A 22,863-nucleotide genomic window follows, 5' to 3' on the forward strand; every position below is an offset into this window, starting at 1 on the left:
GGATAAAATAAATTGTCAGTCAGCAGCATGCTTTTGTTGTTGTTGGAATTTTTCTAGCTAAATTATTCACCTTCTCAAAAGGCAATCTGATAAATGTTTATTTCTTCATAATGCATTCTAACAACTGCTGATTTGTGACACTTGCAGTGAACAGAATTTAAATTCAGAGCAGGGCTCTAGGAAAATACTAGGCAGTACAAAGAAGAAAGGGCTGCAAGAATTTTTTTCTCCACTTCAGATATTGCAGTGGCCTCCTATGGCATAAGGGGCACTAATTGAATTTAAGAGATGTAATAAGTGAGAAATTCTCCCACTCAGTTCATATCACAATGAAAGCCAACTCAACAGTATTGGCAGCAGCAGCAGCACCAGAACAGCACATAAGTACCAATTTCACAGCCAAGCAGAAGAGACTGTGGAGCTGTAAAGTTCAATGATGAATGTAAGCTGAGGGCAGACCTGTATAGCAGTGGTGAAAGTTTCACAAGCACTCTCCTCAAGAGGGTACAAAAATCATAGTATTTTGCCAGTAATAATCCTTGACTAGTGTCATTTTCAATGTCACACAAGAAATTTTAGATTTCACTCATTGCTTAATCAAGAAGTTTAACTGTATACTTTAATAGTACGTTACAAATTCTGGAATCATACAGAGTCTCAGAAACAGATAATTACAAATATCATTTCTACATTACAGCATTTCAGATTATCAAGTATTACCACCTTGTGAGCGTACCTCTGCTTTTACTAAAACACAAAATCTTCTCTATTAGTATTAGTTCTATTATTAGTTCCAAAACTGAAGAGAATAACACATATTCCAAAGAATCCATAAAGACACATACCTGCAAACTCCAATGAACATGGCCATTAGTGTCAATTTGACTTCACAAAAAGCTAAAACCTGCAGTATGCTCAGAACCACAATTAGAGCACACCAGAGGGGAAGACTTTTTAGAGTATGGTAACATTAACTGCTTTTCCAGGAAGACAGATACTTCATAATGTTTTATTATCTCTTTTGGAACAAACACTACAGATGGAGTAAATTCCTTGAGGAAGAAATGGGTCTCAGCATGGCTTTTGCATGATAAGATATGCAGCACTCATTCTGCACCAAAAACCTCCAAACAGAGTAATATGGCAGAAAACTACAGTTCACTGGCAGGAAAAAAAAAAAAAAAAAAAAAAAAAGAAAGAGAGAAGGATTATGATCATTAGTAAAGTAAAAGAAATATGAACAGTGCAGTAGAAGATAAGAAAAAAAAAGTAAAAAGAAACTGGGCAGCATAAGATATGAAGAGGATAACACAGAAGACTGGTGAAGCACAGAGACAAGGGCTCACCTAGGGGAAAGCATCATAGGCAGGGTGCTCAGAGCAGTTGCATTTTCATGTGTGCTGGAAGAAGGCGATAGAGCTTTGAAAGCAGCTTGCAAGGATGCTGCAGTAATCCAGATGGTAAAGTATGAGAGCCTGATTAACAGTCCAAGTGATAGAAAATCAAGAAGGGTAAACAAACATATATTGCCCAATTTTGAATGTGGTATGTTTCTCATTTGAAACAAATGCTGTTGAGTTTACCTTGTACCAGAGAAAAAACAAACATAAGGAGCAGAAAACTCCACTGAAGGAAAAAAAAATGTCCTGGTGACCATGGATAAATTGCCAATAATTATAAAAATAATTTTACAAGTCAGGCAGAGAAATACAAATTGTACATCAACTGTAATTTATGTTAAATGCAGCTGTAAGTGCTACATGCAATATGCCCACATCGTCAGAAACAGAAAAGGGGAAATTTAACAGATGTTGTTGCTGTAAAACACTAAGCAACATGAATGACTCCCCTTGTTTTCCTAAATAAAAATAAAGAAAGAAATGAACACTAAGGACCTAAATTCATAAAATATTAAATACCTCACTTAGTTGATTCAGTATGTGTGATACCCTTTCTTGCTGGAAATCTCACAGCTGCTACTGTATAAGTGATGGTAAAAGAAAGGAAGCAAAGGAATAGGTGTTAGTATAAAATGATGGGGCTTTGACATAAGTCATGGCAGGGATGAGAGATCCTAAAACCTGTAATTTAGAAGCTTTCAGAAAATTTGGGGTTACAGAGCTTACAGCGATAGCCTCGAAGAACTTTCTAAGTTTGTGCTATACTGGGGAGTTAAGAGGGACAGTCATTAAATTATTTAGAGAAGATATCTTAAGGTTTTTCAGAAAACAGCCAGGTATTTGCTAACTAAAGAACTTCACCTGCCCCATGAGATTCCAGTGACGGCCTTTTGTGATTAAGTTTTATCCTTCCCTCACCTGCCTGCTGGTGGGAAAAATCAGTGTTGGGCAGTGCACTCACAGCGAGTCCTAAAGGATGTTAAGGACATCAAATCCCTGCCAGCCCTCCCTTGTCTGTCTAGCCTAGTGACATCCTGCCTATCTAACTCTCCCAGGACAAGGCTAATCTAGGTATAGCAAGGACTGCAAAGAGCAAGTTTATAGTCAATGGAAAATAGATGCAAAAAATGCAAGGAGGAAGAACAGCACAGAAAGGCAGAACCTGCACACATATAATGCCCAGGTCACACAGCAACAACCTCCAAGGAGACACACTTTTGTAGGTCAGAGTGGTTTGGTTTTTTTTGTTTGTTTTTTTGTTTTTGCTTTTGTTAGTACTGAATATTCAGGGTGGCTGTTTTGTGAGAGAAGGGGGGTGTTTTTCTGTTTTAATCCCCCCCACTGTTACTCTGGTTACTGTTGTTCGCTATTTTATTATCTTGAAATTACCTTAGAGCAAAGGTTCCCTGGCTGCTCCAGCTTCCCTCTTTGCTTACAGTCCCTGACTACAGAGAAAGATTATAGAGACGTTAGATACTGTAGGAACAGATTCTGCTCTCACCTTTCTGAAGAAACCCAGCTCTCCATTTCTTTGCTTCTCCATCCCTCATACTCCTTTGACAGAGGATTATGGAGATGCTGCCTCATTTTTCTTCCCACATATTCTCTTTCAAACATTCTCCGTTGTCTGAAATCAAGCTACCCAGAAATCTTGGTAGCATTATATTCACACCATTCAGCAAAGTCTAGTGAGGACCCACAATAACAGCTAAAAAGTTTCCACCTTTCCTTTTTTCCTCCCCTGAGAACAAACGTAATCCTGTCTGCTGCCCACACATCCTTCCCCCTTCCGAGCCAGTGCTCTGGGACAATAACGCCAGTAGCATGCAGACAGAGATAAGTGATGTAGACAGCTCTATCTCAATTCTGACTTACAACTTGAAATTTTACTTGGATGCACATACTATTGTCCAAGATGTATAAAGCCATTTGTCTTGTAATGAAAACTGCTTTCAGATAGCACTGGAACTACCCCAGATAGAGATAGAGAAAGAAGGGTGCTAATCCAACTAAATATAGGGAAAAGGGTGAAAGTCTGTAATGCAAGTTAATTCCAGATGGAAAAGCATGTTTGATACAACTGCAGCTGTAAGGACTTCACTTACATGCAAGTCTTTCCTTAGTGTTGGGCATCGCAGAATCCAGTTTAACTAACTGTGATACTAGTCAAGATGCCAAGATCATCAAGTGGTATGTTACCACTGTGATCACCTATTTCATAGCAGAGGTCATAATTCTGGTATCCAAATTATGAAGCAAGTCTCCAGTCATTATTCTAAGCTGTTCAAGGTTCATAAAGACACGCTTTATGTAGCTACTTCACCTCCTTTCCATCTCTGATGGATTTACATGGATCAAAAAACAGTCCCCAGACTGACATGACAAATGCAATAACAGAGGCCCAAGGACAGGGACCCAGTTTTCCCCTCCATCTGCATATGTCTACCTCTACTGGCAGAGTCATTAGATTTTAGGACTGGCTAATGACAAAGTCACGAACTGAAAGGATTTTTATGGCAAAAACTTTTAACATTGATATCAAGGAATACAAACAGTTGTCAGAAAAAAATGGATTAGCACAAGTACTCTACTAAAAAGTGTTAATAAAACTACTGAGATCTGTAATGAATTTACATTCTAATGCCTACAGAAAGCAGCTATTAAGTGAAATACTGAATAATTACTAAAGATAAATTAAGTCTATTTGTATTTTATAAGGATCTCAATGTACCTGAACACTGAAGAGTCATCTGAAAATTTTTGAAGTCTGTCAATTCAGTATTTTGTTTTCCAGGTTTTTATGTCCTTTTTAATATTCTCTTTAAGTTTAGGGACCTTGATAAAACCATTTCTATCTTCTTAAAAATTGACCTCCTGAGAGGGACTGCACAGACAATGTATTTCTACCAGCCTTTCCAATAATGGATTCATACTGTTATGACTGAACAGTCCAGTACCATACATACACACACAATGAACTACTGAACATCTGGGAGACCAGTATTGCATACTTCAGGTGTTCAGGATTCCTGAGATACAGAGAATGGGTTTGAAAGAGCTAAACCATGGGAACACATCTCCTGAAATAGGAGAACAAAACATGGGATGTCCCTTCTTGTTACATCTGACAGTAGACTTCATGGTTTAGGTTTCACTTTACAAAAACTCCCCAACCACCAAAGAGGAAGCATTTGAATTTGATTACTCAGAAACTAAGCTAAGTACAACTGGCTTTCAGAAAGTCACATGCGGATACCCATAGCCATTGCTCTCATCACCACTTCTCTGTATTTTAAACAATGAAGATTCAGGTGTTTCTGGGAAGAGCTCACTGACAATGAAGTGCCTGAATACACAAGTATCTATTCACACAAGCAGCTCTATTGAATTCAGAGAGATTTTGTCTGAGAAACAATTCTATAGCCACAACTAACATGAAAAAACAATCAATATCCTGTGTTTCTTCTCTAACTTTGTCTTTGGGTTTTAACCTGACAACAACTGCAACCCCAATTACATAATTCAAGCTTAAGATAGGATACATTACTTTACTGCAATACAAGTTGTTTCCACACCTTACCACGAACACAATTCCAGTTTTCCCAGTAGCCTACAATCAAGTGCAATAAAATTGTATTTATTCATGTCATGCTGCTTTTATTGGTATGAATGTTTATAAAGTGCCAGTATACTTAGAGCAAACATATCCATAAATGAAGAAATAAATCAACTGACGCTTCAAAGCTCAGCCTGTGCCCTCTGATCCACTGCCTGCTCACCCCTTGCTACCATGTAACAGCAGAAATCTGGCTTCTAAATCAACTGCTGAAACAATCATGGCCTGATGCAGCACTGAGAGACCAAGGGAACCAGTTCTCCCCCTAGAAATCCAGTCAATTAAATTCTGCCCGGAAGGGATCCAATCTAATATCAAAGATGCTGCCATAAGGGTAAGTTCCCTGGAGCACAGGGTTAATGATTTAGAGCATGTCAGGCTGGCCTGAAGCAGTGGAAGTGAAGCTGTGCCTAACTAAATAAATACACAGGGAAACAACAAAAAATAAATACTTGCAGTAATTACGAAAAAAATTACCATGGAGACACTGCAGTAATTGGCACCCCATTTAAGGGATATTCTTTTTTTTTTTTTTTTCTTTTGAAATCTCAACTTAATGCCTGAATACTTGATTTCCCAAAATCACTCAAAAAACACACATCGAACAGTATGGTGATACCCACTAAAAACCCAAGAATAAGTCAATCATCTCTGAAAGTAATAGCAGGCCCTGATAATAGCAGGTGAAGTGTTTTGTTTGTTTGTTTTTACCTTCAAAATGGAGACTGAAGGTTGGATGCAGTCTTAGCAGACTGTAGTTCCTCCTTCAAGATATGCATCATCACCAGCATTAAAATACAAGAACCTTCATCATCTCTTAAATATTTTTCCCTGAAAACAGTGCAATCAGTGAAATCAGTGTCTGGTGATATAAAGATAAACTTCTTCTACAGTTAAGATTCCAGACCCATCTGTACAGCCAACCACATATCTAAAACACATCTAATAAGAGTACAAAAGTGTCTCAACCCCACCCTCCCTTTTAATTATTATTCCTGTATCACCTTCGTGTTCAGTTTGCTCCAACTGCCAGGTGGGCATCTGTTGTCACAAACACAGGAAGTTCCATCTAAAAGTTAAAGATAAAAGAAGTACTATCAAGGTATTTTCACCCTAAACATGGTGTGGGAACATCACTTTTCTGGAGTGGCAAAGGTCCACTAGTAGAACAATAAGCATCAGTTGTCTGTAACCACCAATCCAGTGCTTAAAGCATCTTCACAGGACTTGGCAGATTCACCTCCTCTCATTTCTTTCTCTCAGTAAAGCAGCATACACCCCCATGCTCACCTTTTCTTCTGTTGGTTTCAGGCTCAGCTTCCACATTAAGAGATCTATTAGTCTTGTCCCCCAGAACAAAGACATTGTCCTCTCCTTTCCTGCTCCATGAGCAAAGATGATGCGTACCTAATAATATGTTCCATACACTATTTACTCACCACATCAAGAATCAAACACTAAGGTTTTTTGTTTTTTTATAAACTACTGTACTACATAATTAATTTCTCAAGCAGTAGGAAGACCAGAGCATACATGTGGTTCATGTGTATCACAGTACACCAGTAAATCCAGTAACAGCTGGAGCAATCTGAAGGCACAACTACTCTGGAAGATCAAGAAAAGAATGTTTTTAACAGCTGTTGGAAGATTATATAAAGAAATTATATACGGCATGTATATAATTTTAAATTAACTTTTAATTTTATAAATCTTCTGCAATGTAACCTGTAAATATATTTGTTTAGAAAAATTAAGAATACCGTAAGAATATCTAGTTAGGAACACAGCTATACCTGTTTTGTCAGCCTCATTCCGGTTGAATTATGTTGCAGTTAATAGCCTAAGTCAATGAGTTAGTTTCCAGGAATATTAATAGACTGTGTTAAAAATATAAACAAAGAACTCTCCAGACCTAGGCAGGTTTATGTTCATAAACATGACGCCTGGCCATTTTGCCTAATTAGTTCTACCACAAGAGTCTGGGCTATTTTTGCTTTGCCAAAAAAAAAAAAAAAAAAAAAAAAAAAAGAAGTGTAAGCATTTATGATTAAATCCACATGAAAACGTTGCTCTATGAACTCTCCATGCTATGGTTTGTTGCAAGCTAGTTACTCATGATACTTAGGTAGTCTCCTATTTCAGGATCTTAGCGGTCCAGAATAGGAGTGGTCCTGTGCCCACCTTATGGCCAGGGGCTACAATAGAGGAAAGGCAAGGAGAACCTTCCAGAAGGCCGAGGCCCTGAAAGCCTGGTCTCTGTAAGATAAGCAATTTTTTTTTTTTTTTTTTTTACCACAAATGATTTTTGGAGACTGTCTTGCAGAGAACTCTTAAAGAAAAAATACGAAATCCCAGGTGCCAAAGGACTCCTCTCTTTGTGACTATCAGCCTCAGTTGTCCCTGCAATGAAGAATTTAGATACTGGGAGCGAACATCTGATTGAAGAATCAGCCCGTTCTAAGCTGGTGAGGCGCACAAGCACAACTAGGATGTGCAATGCCCAAGAAAACAGAAGTCAAAACAGCAAGAGAACAACCAAGGGGATAGGTGCCTGTTACAAGAGCAACCACACGGCATGTAATAGAACGCAAAGGCATTACAAAGAGCCCTCCGAAATAACGAGGGGAAATGGCACAAAGTACAACCAAAACAGGGTTCTGGCTGCGCTAAGCCCTTTCCCATACCTGTTAGTAAGGTGCCATGCAGAGCACAGGGCTCTGCACCAGACAGGAAAATGCTGTTCAACTTCTGCCGTTATTAGGCATGGTACCAATGAAGACAACAAACAAGTTTGAACTCTCAATTAGGAAATACAGTTCCCAAGTCACTGCTGAAGTCTGTTCAGTCAAAATCTGTCTGGGACGGTACTGGGTCTACATATCAGCAAACATTGCTCCCATCCATTGCTATCTTATTACTACGCTGTTGGCTAATAGTCCAGATAATACACGTCTTAAAATCTATATTTAATGTCAAGTACATGCCACAGGGAAGATTAAGGTCTAATTAAATTTTTGCTCTCTATATAATAAGTAGGACAAGTTCTATAAAAGTGTCAGCATGGGCACAAGACACCAATAAGCTTACCAGGATATGGCAACCTAACCCACCTGAAGGCACTTCCACACCCAGCTCATTACTCACTCGTTTCTGCACCTCAGATCACCCAGATAGTTTAGCTTTCCGCAGGTAGTCAAATGGACAAAACTTTTATTACATTGTCCTTTGAAGAAAGAGAGAGAGAGTCATAAGCAGCAGCAGCTGCCAAGAGTTCTTTACTTTCAAGCACTCCTCTGAGTAAGATATTTAATGTTGGCAGTCATACTGTAAGCTCATTCCTTTACAAAAATTCCTAGGGGAAGAAGCTATACCAGAAATACTACCTGAAATAGTAACCCTTCATCCTTAAGGTCAAAGGAAAAACTGCTCTTGTAAGCTCAGTAAGAACCGATCTCTGATGGATACTAAAGTCAAAAAAATGCCTAGTACATAAAAACACCTCTAAAGTAAATAAAATCCTTGAAGAGAAATGACACAGTTACATAGTCAACTGAAACAGCACAAAGACAAATTATCTCAGGAACCCAGATTCACTCCTGTGCAGTATGTCAGTAGCAGGACAAAAGACAACTGGAAATCATGGCAGGTTTAAGAAATCAAAAAAAAGGTGAACAGTCTGACCCACCAACTGTGCCTTCTCCCCCTAAAAAATGTTCTTGAAGAAAGTATTACCATTGGCAATTAGAATTTATTAACTGCTCTGCACCTTCTAGATTACAATGCTTTTGTCGGGGGGGTCAAAGGTGCTCGTTTCAATCTGGCAAGATAGACTAAGATCTCACTTCAGGAATTAAAAGCATAGGAAAAAAGGAGCATAATTATAAAGTTCAGCATAAGCAGAGATGGAGCAGAGCCACAGGGCCCAATTCTCTAAGACCAAAATAAACTTATTTTGATTGAATTAGTCTGGACTTACAGTGCTTAGCACAACAGAGTGTTCAGAGAGCAGTTATGGTCAATTTAATAGGAAGCAGCTGATTTAAAAAACACCAGTAACACAGGAGATTGCTATTGGCAAGGGATGTTTTATTATTTTGTCTGTAAAGCTGTACAGAGAAAGCAGTGCTCTAAAACAAATGCGGCCAGGGCACAGGACCAACATTCAGGAGACCTGACTTTCTGGGGTGGGTTTGGGTTCATTTTGTTTCATTTGCTCCCTTTCCTTTAACTTTCATCTCCCTTCAAATATATTTGACCATAGCCTGATCCATCCCTATGGACATAAACTAGGTATGTCCTACCCTACAGACATCTGCTACATTCTCTACTACATTCTTCTTCAAACAAGTTGTAAAAGCAATATCATCTGCCAGGTGTTTTTTCTTTAAATCTAAAATGGCAGCAGTCTAATGGCAATAACCCTGTACAGCTGCAAACACTGTTTCAATGTACATCTTCATGACAACCTTTTCCCAATACAAAACCACCAAAGAGTCAGAATCAGAGCCAGCATCAGCCAAAGCCTCACCACAGGTTGGGTACCTGTTAGTGTCCACGAGAGCACTACTTTCCTGGGGGCATTTCTCCAATGCACAAGGAGACTTTGGTTTGGTCAGCAAGCGACATAAGACAAAGATCCAAATCTCACTTTTTGCTTCTATTTTAAGCTTTTCTCACTCCCTTCTTAAGAAATCTCAAAATTCTCTTGTATGTAATTAGTGTCTGGATATCTTTTTCTCTGATTGCAAAGCTATTGTTTCAGTAACATGTAAATGGTTAGCGGCAATACATGAGACAAAATCTAGTTCAATACTGAGCAGACTCATATGACAAGATTTGAACAAAAACAGCTCCTTCCAGTTTCAGCTGAAGCCATGACAAAGCCTGTTTATCAAATACAACAAACCCATTTATCACCTTCTAATTGGAAGCCTTTTTGCCAGCATGCCTGGTGCCTCACTAATCCATACACAACTTAATAGGGAAGTTAATAAATTATGCAAGAGAACTAATTACACCTATTTGTCAAAAGATGAGATAGTTAAACTCAGGACTTAAATAACAAGAATGAGCATTCTACCCTAATTAGTCTGACCTAAACTTTGGGGGTGGGAGGATAAGGGAAAAGCAGTAGACATTTTTCTGACTTATCTCGAGTAGTAGGAACTACTACCATGCAGGCAGTACTATGCTGAAAGGGCCCCGGTTTCACAAAACACTGAAACATGCTTGATTTTCAAACCATGAAGTATCATCCTGCCATCAGTCTTCTCAGTAATGGTACAAGTCTAATAAAGGGAAAATCACAGAATCACAGAATTTTCTAGGTTGGAAGAGACCTCAAGGTCATCGAGTCCAACCTCCAACCTAACGCTAACAGCCCTCCACTAAACCATATCCCTAAGCTCTACATCTAAGCGTCTTTTGAAGACTTCCAGGGATGGTGACTCCACCACTTCCCTGGGCAGCCTGTTCCAATGCCTCACAACCCTTTCTGTAAAGAAGTTCTTCCTAACATCTAACCTAAAACTCCCCTGGCTCAACTTAAGCCCATTCCCCCTCGTCCTGTCACCAGGCACGTGGGAGAACAGGCCAACCCCCACCTCGCTACAGCCTCCCTTGAGGTACCTAAAAAGAGCGATAAGGTCGCCCCTGAGCCTCCTCTTCTCCAGGCTGAACAAGCCCAGCTCCCTCAGCCGCTCCTCGTAGGACTTGTTCTCCAGGCCCCTCACCAGCTTCGTCGCCCTTCTCTGCACCCGCTCAAGCACCTCCATGTCCTTCTTGTAGCGAGGGGCCCAAAACTGAACACAGTACTCGAGGTGCGGCCTCACCAGAGCTGAGTACAGGGGGACGATCACCTCCCTAGCCCTGCTGGTCACGCTGTTCCTAATACAAGCCAGGATGCCGTTGGCCTTCTTGGCCACCTGAGCACACTGCTGGCTCATATTCAGCCGACTGTCCACCATCACTCCCAGGTCCTTCTCTGCCTGGCAGCTTTCCAACCAAAAGTTAGCATTAAGCCGCTTGATCCACCTCCCCTTGTTATTCTGAGGTTCTATACACCCTACAATCAAGCAGCGTGAAAGGCACTCTGATGTACAGATATTACATCAAGTAGGAAGCTGCACACATTATTGCAGATGTATTGATTCCGTAGATGCAGAAACTGGCCTATGCTTTCCCAAATATGTAGGGAGTGAAGAACATATACTGACTTATTCTTAATTAGCGTAGTTTACGCTAATGTGAACTATGTAGTTTGTATGTAGTGGGAAAGAATCAACTCTTTTTTCGTGCAAGCTTTCTTAGACGTAGTCCACTGCATTATACATATCAGGACAAGAATTTAAACCAGGTTGTGGACTGCTGTTCCGGTTCTTGTCACTTCCTTTACTTTTCATTGACATTAACATACCTCACTAGGGTTAAGCACAATCACTTTGAACCTTCCAGTGAGAACCTGCTTAGTGTAAGGTGCCTTGATCCAGGCATGAGGTGAGGAACAAAAGTAACTCCCTCCTCTTCTTTCCCCATGTAAAAACAAAAATCTCCTAGAAAAGTAAGCCTCTTCTAGAACAAACTTCACTAAAACAAGACAAATTTCTCAAACTCTCACCTACTCCAGCTACTGTAGTTACTGCTTAGTGCATTGCCAATAATCACTATGATAAGAGTTTATTCTTGATCAAATGTCTCCTACCAAACATCCAGAGACGAAGACATTTCCTTGAGAGCTACACAGCATTTTCCTGCAGCACTTGTTCTTCCCCTATTATAGCATAGAATCACAGAATTGTAGGGGTTGGAAGGGACCTTGGAAGATCATCAGGTCCAACCCTCCTGCCAAAGCAGGTTCCTCAGAGCAGCCTGCCCAAGTAGGTGTCCAGACGGTCCTTGAGTCTCTCTCCAGAGAAGGAGACTCCACAACCTCCCTAGGCAGCCTGTCCCAGTGCTCTGTCACCCTCACCATGAAGAAGTTTTTTTGCATGTTGGTGTGGAACTTCCTGTGCTCCATCTTGTGGCCATTGCCCCTTGTCCTATCCCCACAGCCACTGAGAAGAGGTTGGCCAAATCCCTCTGTCTCCCACACCTCAGGTATTTATACACATTGATGAGATCCCCCCTCAGTCTTTTTCTCCAAGCTGAACAGACCCAGGTCTCTCAGCCTTTCCTCATAGGGAAGATGCACCAGGCCCTGTATCATCTTCGTGGCCCTCTGCTGGACTCTTTCAGGGAGATCCCTGTCTTTCTCGTAACAGCAGCCCTATAGATGACAGAGCAGATGACTCAGCTTTTAACAATTGTTGATTGATTACGAAGTTATGACTCAGTCTCTTTTTGCTGAAGGTGTTGTGGTTTGAATATCAATCTTCAGCCTAGGTCAGCTCAGAAGTGCTTAAACAATTAGATTCAGTGGATCCTAATGGAAACAATCCTGAAGTTTCTGCATTAAGGATGTCGTGATATCACAGAGTAAATTCTAAACCATGTAGAACAAATACAGCTATTACAATTAATTATGCTAAATTGCCTGAGCAAGCAAAAGGGGTAAGTGCCAAGGATCCAAGGCAGGCAGGCAGTTATCATTCCACCCAGCAGAATGTCTGTATAACCAAGAATCATAGAGACTTGCTTGGAAATCAAAGAGCTTTCCTTTGACAAGGAGATGTATGAAGTCATATCTGCTATAAAACAAATTACTTAAGACCATTTTCATTTAAGGATTGTACCTGCTCAATTGTTGAAATGTAAAAAAAAAAAAAAAAAACAAAAAAAAAACTAAAAATTAAATGAATATCAAAGAGGAAGCTACCTCTCCACCCCTGCAAAAACTCATCTGTCCAACAAAATATTCCACTTGACCTTCAAGCTTCCCTCCTAAGCAGAATTTGTTTAATGTTTGAGCTTTTGAAAAACAAACAAATAAACAAAAAAAAAAACAACCACACAAAGGAAACTAACACTCCCCTTCAACTAATTACTAGTGGGAAATACAGCCTCCTTTTATTCCAATTTGCTTTTAACAAAGGTAGGGCATGCACCCCCTTATTACAAGATCCAGTGGGAGGGGAAATGTCACACATAAAACCCTCTTCTCTACAAGTGAGATAGGAGAGGTACTTGGCAGTGGGAATTCTTATTATTTGTTGAGGTTTTTCGAGATGGGATATATAATGTCTCGAATAATGTAATAACAGCTTTCTGTTGCAAGGTGAGTAAGTATCTCAGCCTTCTGGTCAAGCATCCCCTCATTTGCCTCGCTCACCTCAGAAGCTGGATGCTGATTTCTTACTGCAGGAATAGTTCCCCAAAAAGACCAATATTGCCCAGATTCTGTTAATGCCCATCATTATGGCACTCTTCTAGAAAGGAGGAAAATCACAAGCTTGACACAGAGCAAGAATCTGAATTAAGATCTCCCACTACTGAACTACCCGCTTTAGCTACCAATTTAAAAATACCCCGATTGAATGTAGCCTAAGGCTATTGAGCAAATCAGCAGCAAGTTAGCACAGGGTATTCAGGGCTGTTTTCACTCACTTTCTGCTACAAACACTCTGCACTGCTACTTGGGCTGCACGTTACAAACACTTGCCAATGTACCTGCATCCTATTTAACAACATATCTTGAGAACAAAGGAGAAACACTGAACAAAAATTGCTGCTGAGTGTAACAGATCTCAACCTAAAGACTACAGAAGTGATAGGAGGTGAAACACTAGTTTGTTTCTGAGCAGCTACAGACAGGAGATGGTTGGAAAAGGCAAACCTTTATTCATAGTAAAGAGAGCAGAGCAAATCAGTAAACAGAGTAATGGCTTGCCTGCATATTGGCTGTCCTTTGCATCAAAGACAGAGGCACCAAAACATATAATCATCCTTGAAGTCATGTGTAACACTGCACCTCACTGGAGCTTGTTTCTTACCGATACATGCTCCTCCTTGTTCTGCAGACAGGACTGAACAATAGGTAAAAACCATTGAGCCATTTTATTAGAGCTCTGTTTTTACAGTCTCTCTCTATTAACTTGCTGACAATTAATTACTTCCCGTAAGTTTAATTACAACCAGTTAAAGAAATGTTGTGCAAGTCTATAAACAAAGCTTGGTCAATTTGAGGTAATGGGTAGTTAAGAGTAAATGAGATTTCTACTCCATTACTTCATATGCAACCTGCTCAACACATTCAATACTACAGCATGAGGTTCCAGAAGAACCTTGAAAATTGACTGTGGAATTGGTATCCATAGCAGTCCCCAAATTTGTTTTTGTTTAGATTGACAGTGCAAGCAGTATTCTTACAACAACCAAAAAGCAAACTCTTAAGGAAACATACATGAGCTACGTGATCAGTTAGTTCATAGAATCGTGCTAAAAACACCAAAATAAGATAGAAAAAACAGTGCATAATTAAGGTTAAGTTATTAACTTTTACCATAGATTACCAGAAGGTCACATAGACTGAATAACTACCAAATTATTTTTTTTTTTAAAAAAAAAAAAAAAAAGCTCTTATATTTATACAAGAGAAAGCAGTGACTATCTCTTAAACCATTTTTGGTTTGCAGTGTAAACAGACCTCTACTGAAGCTTGTAACGTTTCCATCGAGTTCTTGTTTGAGATTCCAACCTAACAGTGCGGAATTCTGTGTCCAGCTTATTTCTGAAAGGAACGTGCAGCAGCAAGACACACACACACAAGAAAAAAAAAAAAAAAGGGGGGGAAGGAAACAATACTGGAAGGAGTAAGGATAATTCTCTTCAGGTACTCACCCAATCATCAGCATTAGACTGTCCCTACATTTCTGAAAGTTCCTAGTAGATGTTGCCTTCCCACAGAGCTCTTCAGCTGTACCTTTGAATATGTTTGTCACCCATTCAAGGTATGTAATGTAACATGTACAAGCTTATAAATTCCTACTAAGAGGCCAACCACACTACCTCAAACATGACAGCTCACATTCCAGTCCTTCCTTACCTGTTCTTTTCTCTATTTACTCTATCACTTTTTGAGTTCTGGTCTACAACTAACAGCTGGAGCTATTTATTACTTCATGTTCAATGATTTGCTTTGTTCTCTTTATTAGATATCACGACACTGCTCTCCCGATGGCTCTATCTGGGACCATGGCCCACTCCAACTTTCCCTTTGAAAAAAGTTAAACACATTTTAAAATCTTGGTGCCAAACAGATCTTTCAGTGTAACCTATCTAATTACCTTCTGAGAAGAGTAATACAGCTTCAGTTGTCCTCAAGTTCACACACATCCTTAAGTAATTCAGCTGAACAGAATGAATCTCAGTTTGACAACTGCCATCAGAGCACTGCATTAATCCCCGGTGTAACCTCAGTAAGCAGTCAGCCTGTCCAGGAAGTTGTCAATTGGTCCAGGAATTCTTTCTCAACAGTAACAGAGCTACAGGCACTACTGCTTGAAAAAGCACACTGTATAAACTGAATGCCTGGTGATTAGTTTCCATTCATCAAATCAATTTTCTTCCCCTAGAACATGTACCGTTAAATCCCGAGGAAGGATTCCATTTATGCTGCTGTAGTACCATCCCCTTCTGACCTTTGGGCTGTGATGCTTGAAGTCAATGTGGTAGCATTATGTTTCAACATTCAAAATGACACATTTCCCATTAATCAATATGTCAGCAGATTACAAATACGTTTTTGATATTGAACAAACATTAATGCCTCTATTAGAATGAAACCAAATACTTGACTATTTGTTTAAGAGCTTAGGCATTAGTGCTGAAGTGAATGCAAGGAGACATGATCAAAGAAAGCAAGCAAGCATGCAGAAGATAAGATGCATGGCACATCTTGAGCTAGATTTACTCCCCCACAGCCCGCTCTGAAAGTGCTTACTGTAAGTTCCCGTTGTGCTGCACCAGTGCCAAACACAGCACCTGACCACTGCTAGCAGAGGTGGGGAGCAGAGCAGATCTGATGGGGCAGCCATCTCAGCTTTCTCTCATGAAGATCTCTACTGTCCCCCTGGTTCCTTGAAAGAAATGCCACCCCAAAATTACTAACAACCTCAGTTAAGACTGTTACCATCAAATGCCCTTCATTAAAGGTGTTTATTGATGTCACTCTGCCTCCCAGAACTAGGTGCCCAAGCACATAAGCAGCTGGTGCTTTTTGAGATTATAAAACTTGTTAGCAAGCCCACCAGCCAGTCTTCAGGCATTAAACTACTTTCTCACTGAACACCACTCAGTTCTGTTTGGAGTCCTGGCATATTTCCCCAAATTCACCTTTGCTGACAAATTACTCTAACTATTTAGTAGCAAACATTTTTCAAACAGTTGGTTTCTGTCTTCTTGTTTACACCCTATGAGAACACTTTAAGGTTATTTTTCAATTGTTAAGATCTACCGTTTCATGTGTCTCATCACCACAACCCTCACAAGTCAGACAGACTTCGTGAGTCCGTTTGGAACTTGGTCTTTCATCATCAAAAGCACATGCTGTGCGCTCTCCCTCTCTGCCGTTAAGGCATTTCATTTATCCCCTTGAAAGTTTGTAATTGTCAGCACTGCAAATTCTGTAGTGGTTTGAAAAGCAGAACGGTACTCATTGTACTTTTAAAAATAAGAGTACTCCATAGAGTGCTGTAAAAGGTGGGATCAATGCCAGAGTTACACTGATAGGTAATTCAGGTAAGGTAATTCGGAACTTGAGTTTTCTGCTCATCTTACTAGAAAATTCATGTTTGTACATATGACTATGTAGACATACCTTTCTTTGTGCATGTAAGTTTGCTTTGTAATAAGAGTCACAGAAAAAAAAAATAAAGAGAAGGGAAGGAACAGATTTTCTGGTGTCTCTACATTTTCTACTTCAGCTTAGCATACAAAAATGTGCATTAGCTTTGAGCAAGCTACTTTAAGCAGGAAAGCAGTCTAGCTGGATCAAGATGGTAATGCATGGTAATTTAACTCAAAGATTTATGGACTGCTGCATTAAAAAAATACTTCTGGTACTCATTTAACACCTTCTAAGTTAGCTTGGACGCAGATGAGACTATATACATATTGTTAATACCTCTTTTTTAAGTTATTCCTGAACAATCCAGAGAAAAAATGAGATTAAAAAAATGGAGAGATTTATATAGCATATTGTTTCATTACCACACTGTTGTTCATTCCAGAAGACTAATATTAATTCACATGGGAAAAAAAAGCAAAACATGTTAACATGACCCTGTCACTATACAGCATTAAACACCGACAGATGAGTCATCATTTAAAAATGTAAAGACTTCTGCCTCCCTAGTATCACAGCAACACCTATCCATAACAGTCTTGTTACCTTTTGTTAAAGATACAGGAGAAAGAAGGAAAACTTTCAAAGCCTTGAAGATATAAAAGGTAAGTGAAACTTTCCTGAAGACCTCATTTATTTCCATTCCTTTTAGCTAAAGGACATCTGAGGGGGCACAGATGGACGGACAATCTTTCAGATGGTACTAACTGTTCTTTGTTCCACTTTATCTGAGTTGAACCTTGGTTCTGCTTCTTTGAAAATAACTGGGGTACACATAGAAGGAGAAAGAGTGCTGAAAACACAGGACTGTTACTGGTGTTGCCATATTCAAATTGACTCTTGGAGAAATTCAGGGGAAGCACGGAATAGTGACAGCTACTCCAACATCTGGCAAAATGCTGCCCGCTTTAAGACTTCAGTTCTTCTGACTCAGTCACAGGTCACAGAAGTACTGACAAGACACAGTCTTTGTTTGGGGTCTTATACCTGTTTGCTTTTCTGCTTATATAAATGTAGGGTGTTTTCTGTAAAATGTTTTTTGCTTCTACAAATGTAAAACAGTCAGAGGTGGAAGCCATCACGAGAGCTGTACAGCAACAATGTAAATGAAATGAATTCCTGTTTTCAAAGCCATAAACAGGAAAAGAAACCTAACAGAGGTATTTGCTAAACAGCTCCCTGAATAGGCCATAGCATGGAGTTTAAAAATACCACATTATCTATATATGCTCATCAGGCAAAACTTGTACTGAAGCCAACTACACACTTAAGTTAAACAAAGAAAACATAGCAAGTAAAACTCTACTAGTTATCAAATACATAAAAAATGGGAATTAAGGTAATTTTGAGACTTTATTCAGCTCCTGAATGCATTTATTCCAAAACTATTTTGCAGAAGTTATTTCCTGTTGCTCATTAGTTAACTACACCTCAGATTTCAGCACTTCAGCCCACAAGGAAATAAAGTGTTCCACATCTACTCCCCTTTAGCACCAACTGTGTACAAAACAGTGCCTGAGCAATCAGAGAAGGATGACTGAGTGCAGTGGTGAAGCGAGGAGAGGACAGAGGGAAAAGAACAGGAGAACATGCCGCGAGAGCTGCGTAAGGTTGCATTCCTGACCATGTTCCTTTTATCTCCCAAAATGTTCAGTTTAAAATCCCTATCATGGATACTGCCACATCCTCTCCATTCTGAGCGCTAACAGCAAACTGTTTGTCAACCACTGCCCGCTTGGACATAGAGCAACGTAACTGAAAGATGGTTGCTCAGAGTATTGCATTTTAGACAGCCCATGGCAAACCCAGTGGAAAAATGATCTGTATATTTTGTAAAGCTGTAGTTCACAAAGCTAGAGTGGCACCAAGTGGTGAGCAGCTGAACTTGGATCTTGTTATGTATATTTTTGCAGTCATACAACAAGCCACGCTTGCCATAGTAGGAGTTAAAATAAATGGCTCAGCAGTTTGCTTCTACGAGGGAGCCTAGATTTATTAGAAATCCTATTTCACACATTCACACATTAACAAGGGATAGAGCCTCCCATAAAACACTCTTAAGTGATTAAGAGTTGAGAATAAGTTGACGAAAAGCATATGACTGTCAGTAATGAGCAGAAAGTGATAACGTGTCCTGATTTTTATCATCAGATGCGGTCAGAATCTTTATCACACCATTTGACTAACACTTAAAGCTAACCCATCTTCCACGTTACAGCTATTACATCCCTTGCTGTTTTCTCAAGGAAGCACCCATGTATTTATTTGCCTCCCTTCAAACACTTAAGATGTGTGCATGCCTCCCCTCCCATCCAATTCTTAAAAATATCTTGCACGTTGTTGCTTCTCTTCACAGCTCACAAACAAAAAACAAGACAAAATACTGTGTACCATCAAAGATCATGTCAGGAAAAAGATTTTTCCCTGTAGTTAGTTGTAATAATCATACACTTCATCCTATTTCTCCCTACAATATGCCAGGTTTCTAATCAACCCTGGAAAAACACAAGAGGAAAACAGATGAGTATGTCAGGAACAGAAAAAGAAAAAAAAAAAAAAACATGACAGCAACAAGCAAAACACATACACACACCTTATTCCTGTGCTGTGAACACAGGAGACTTTTCATTGTGCATTTCTACCAGTTAACACCATATATGAGCCGTTACCCAAGCAGCTGACGGAAGCACACACTCACAAAGAACAAAGTACTTGGTGTCCCAATCTGTGGGCTACTTTGGCCCAGATTTTCAAAAAGTGAAAAGAAATTTCACCAGTATAACTAAATAAGAAAATATAGTATAGTTATAGTAACTAGTACAACTAATAAGAAATAAGAATTTTCTCTCGTATAACTTCTAAGTTGTTGTCCTAGGAACAGTAACTAAACCAAATCTGAGTATCCTTATAAGTATGAAAAAGTTACTGTGATACCATGACCAGATCTTTAGAAGAAGAAAAGCTCTGTGGAGCTAGAGACAGGAGCAGTTACGCATTTGACTAATGACTTCAATATTTACAGGCAAGGAGAAGAGATAAGCTGAAAAAAATGGAACCTTATTAAACACGACCTTCGTTGTACACCACCCACCACAGTAATGATAGGCAGGTTTATACACAATATACTTGTAAAGGTGAACACCCAACAGTTGGGGTGAGACTTCAGTAATTCCAAAATCTAGCAAAGGCTCAGAGGTTCAAGAAGCCACAGAAGTCCCTGAAGCTCTTGACCTCTTTCAGTTGTGGAGGCTGTAAGCAATCTCAGTCTTCACTTTAGGAGTCAGATGACACAACACCCGAGCTATGAAAATCTTCACTAAACAAAGCCACTAAACGCCTCAGGATTTTTTCATTATTATTATTATTTTTAAATTAAATGTCAGGTGGTCACATTCTGTGTATGAAAGTCCTGACTGCAAATAAATGCTCTGTCCATAAACTCTACTTTCTTACTTTTAAGAGACGGTAGCAATGTTGATCTACAGATTAACAGCAACTAACTTCTGATTCCAAAGCAAGTGATGCATCAAGTCTTTGTATCGTTTCCCTCTGAGGGGTAATTAATGGATATTTTGCAAGCTGCTTGGAGATCCTCCAATATGTGGGGTTTTCTCCCCTACATGCAGTGCAATGTCAAACAGTCTGTTAGTGTTACACAGGTAACTTCTGTAAGATTTCTCATACATCACCTGACAACATCATGCTTAAAATCAAGCCTCAGTAAGACTAGTCACATCTAAGGCACCACCACCTTCACTTCCTCACATACTCAATAGCTTCCTCTGTCCAAGCTTGAAAATAACTTAAAGAATGAGTTTTGCAGACAACCATGCTGCATGGAAATACCTAGTTGCTTCTGTCTCCTCCAAATCCAGCCATTTGCCCAATTTCACTACCAAAACAGTTGTATGCTTCAGTGATAAAATATTTGATGATAAGTTATCAGCTACATATAGTGTATTTAAACCCAAAACAAGCACCTAATCTGAAGAGACATACTACCTACTAATTGATATTATGTGAATTTCAAAACTACGAAGTAATACAAGTGGGTTGTCTACAAAATACACAAATGCTGAAGGTACTTATATTTTGGTCATTTTGATGGATAGGGAAGATACAAAACTATCTGGGCATTCAATGTGTTCAGTATACAGCCATTTTTATTAGACAGAAGGACAGCCAGGCTTCCTTGGAGAAGTAGAAACTCATATCATGTTGTACAATAGTGCTCATCTCCTTGGAGACAGGACCACTGGTAGGCAAGTGCTTGGGAATAAAAAAAATGTACCTAACAGTTTATTGTAAATAAGTTGCACATTATATTTCAGTTTGAATTCACTCATGTTTATCCTGAGATCAGTGGTTTTGGATGAACAGCAGACTAACAAAGACTGCTTTCTTAAATGAGTATCTAAAATCAGATTTTTGTTGGATAGAACCTAAACTGCAAGGGGAATATTTAACCATGTTAGAAGAAAATCCATAGATAAACTACCACTGGTTGCAGATGGCAGAACTAATCATCTTTATCACCTCCTCTTTAACTTCGGCTTTTAACAGAATGTTTTATCTAAATATCTAAGTATCAGAATATCCTCTGATCACAGTTTCTTGATAACTGAGCTTTAATAATGCCAAAGTGTTGGTATTTAGATTGCTTAGCGGATACAACTTGTGCCAAGTTCATCCTTTCATAGTGAGGAAGTAGTCTACTTAAAGTAGCCATGCAGATTTAGCAGCATCTTCCATCACAACTGGTAATATTTACTCAAGAAAATAGTAATTCTGATGGAGACTGGTATATATTTGATAATTACCAATGATGACCCCCCTTGAGGTCAGGCTGCATATTTATTTTGGCATATTTCTGGTCATATACAACATTTCTCAATTGACATTTTATGGTTCCCTTCAAAGTTCAGTGTACATATTCATCCACCAACGAGGAACTGACAACTGCATCCCAAAACATTTATACATCTAAATCATGAATGTGAACAGTGTGTTACATGTGGTGTACATAGCTCATCTTTTGCACCTTTAGTTATTAACTGCTGTACAAATAAAAGATTCTCTGTTAATATCCACTTTGCACCGAGATAAATGACAATGCAGAGAGCACAGTACAGCACACTGAAAGGGCTCATTACAGTTACTGCTGTCATAAATGACCGCGTTTGGTTTTATTTAATTTGCTTTCTGAGAGCATTACAACTGGCTAAAATATCCTAAAGGCCACTAATTATCCTTCTTGACAGAAGAGAATTACAAGGAATTTCTCCCAAGTTCTTTTACTTCTCCTAGTTCTGTCTAATCACTTGGTACTTGTCTGTAAATGGATTTAGTCTCATACATAGTAATAATGATGACAGATGTTTTTCTGCCAGTCAAACTTAACATTCAAACTTGGGTTGATTATTATGAGTAATCTAAATTTCCTCAATAATTAAGGCTGCAACTTTGTTCCCATTAAAAAGTTCAATTTTGACCTCCCACTCGCATCCATTAATGAAGGAGAACTTCAGTGGTATGTGAGAACTGTGGCATAAGAATTTTCCTTCTTGTTCAGAGTAAATTGGAGTTTCCTTCTTCAATTTATGGCAGTGCATTATAGATATTGCCATCTGTCAGTTATCTGTCACTTTATTGGAGGGAGAGAAGGAAGCAGAAGGAGAAAGTAATATAACTTTACTGGACTCAAGTAACGTCCTCATGCACAAAACTAAAGCTGAAACAGTAAAGTCTGACTTTAGATGTAATTGACAGCTCCTTTCCTAAGATCAGGATGGGACCATGGGCTCTTAAGTAACAGGCAACAAACAAGCACTACAGCTGTCTTCCCCATACTTTGCCTCATTAAAACCAACAATCTTCCTCTAAGAAACAAAAATCCTAACTCCATCAGTAAGGGGACACAATAAAAAGCAGGAAGCTTTCCTAACACAGCAGAACTGATTTGGATGAGTTGCGTGTAGTTCAATGACAACTCCTTTATGGTGTTCCAATATTAAAGGTGTTCAGATTTCTAAAAATTCCTCTAACTTCCACTTTTGGGCAGTTTGTTA

At 39.2% G+C, this 22,863-nt stretch overlaps 1 long non-coding RNA gene across 1 annotated transcript in view; it reads right to left on the bottom strand.

The window, feature by feature from the left end:
• Window positions 1-16,008, bottom strand: part of LOC311444315 — a 433,519-nt gene extending 417,511 nt beyond the window's left edge. The window contains exon 1 of the long non-coding RNA XR_014697807.1: window positions 15,893-16,008. This is a non-coding gene — a long non-coding RNA (uncharacterized lncRNA). The remainder of the gene's footprint in view (window positions 1-15,892) is intronic.
• Window positions 16,009-22,863: the final 6,855 nt, after the last annotated feature.

Source organism: Aythya ferina, assembly GCF_964211825.1.
Source record: "Aythya ferina genome assembly, chromosome: 14".
NCBI classification, from domain to species: domain Eukaryota; kingdom Metazoa; phylum Chordata; class Aves; order Anseriformes; family Anatidae; genus Aythya; species Aythya ferina.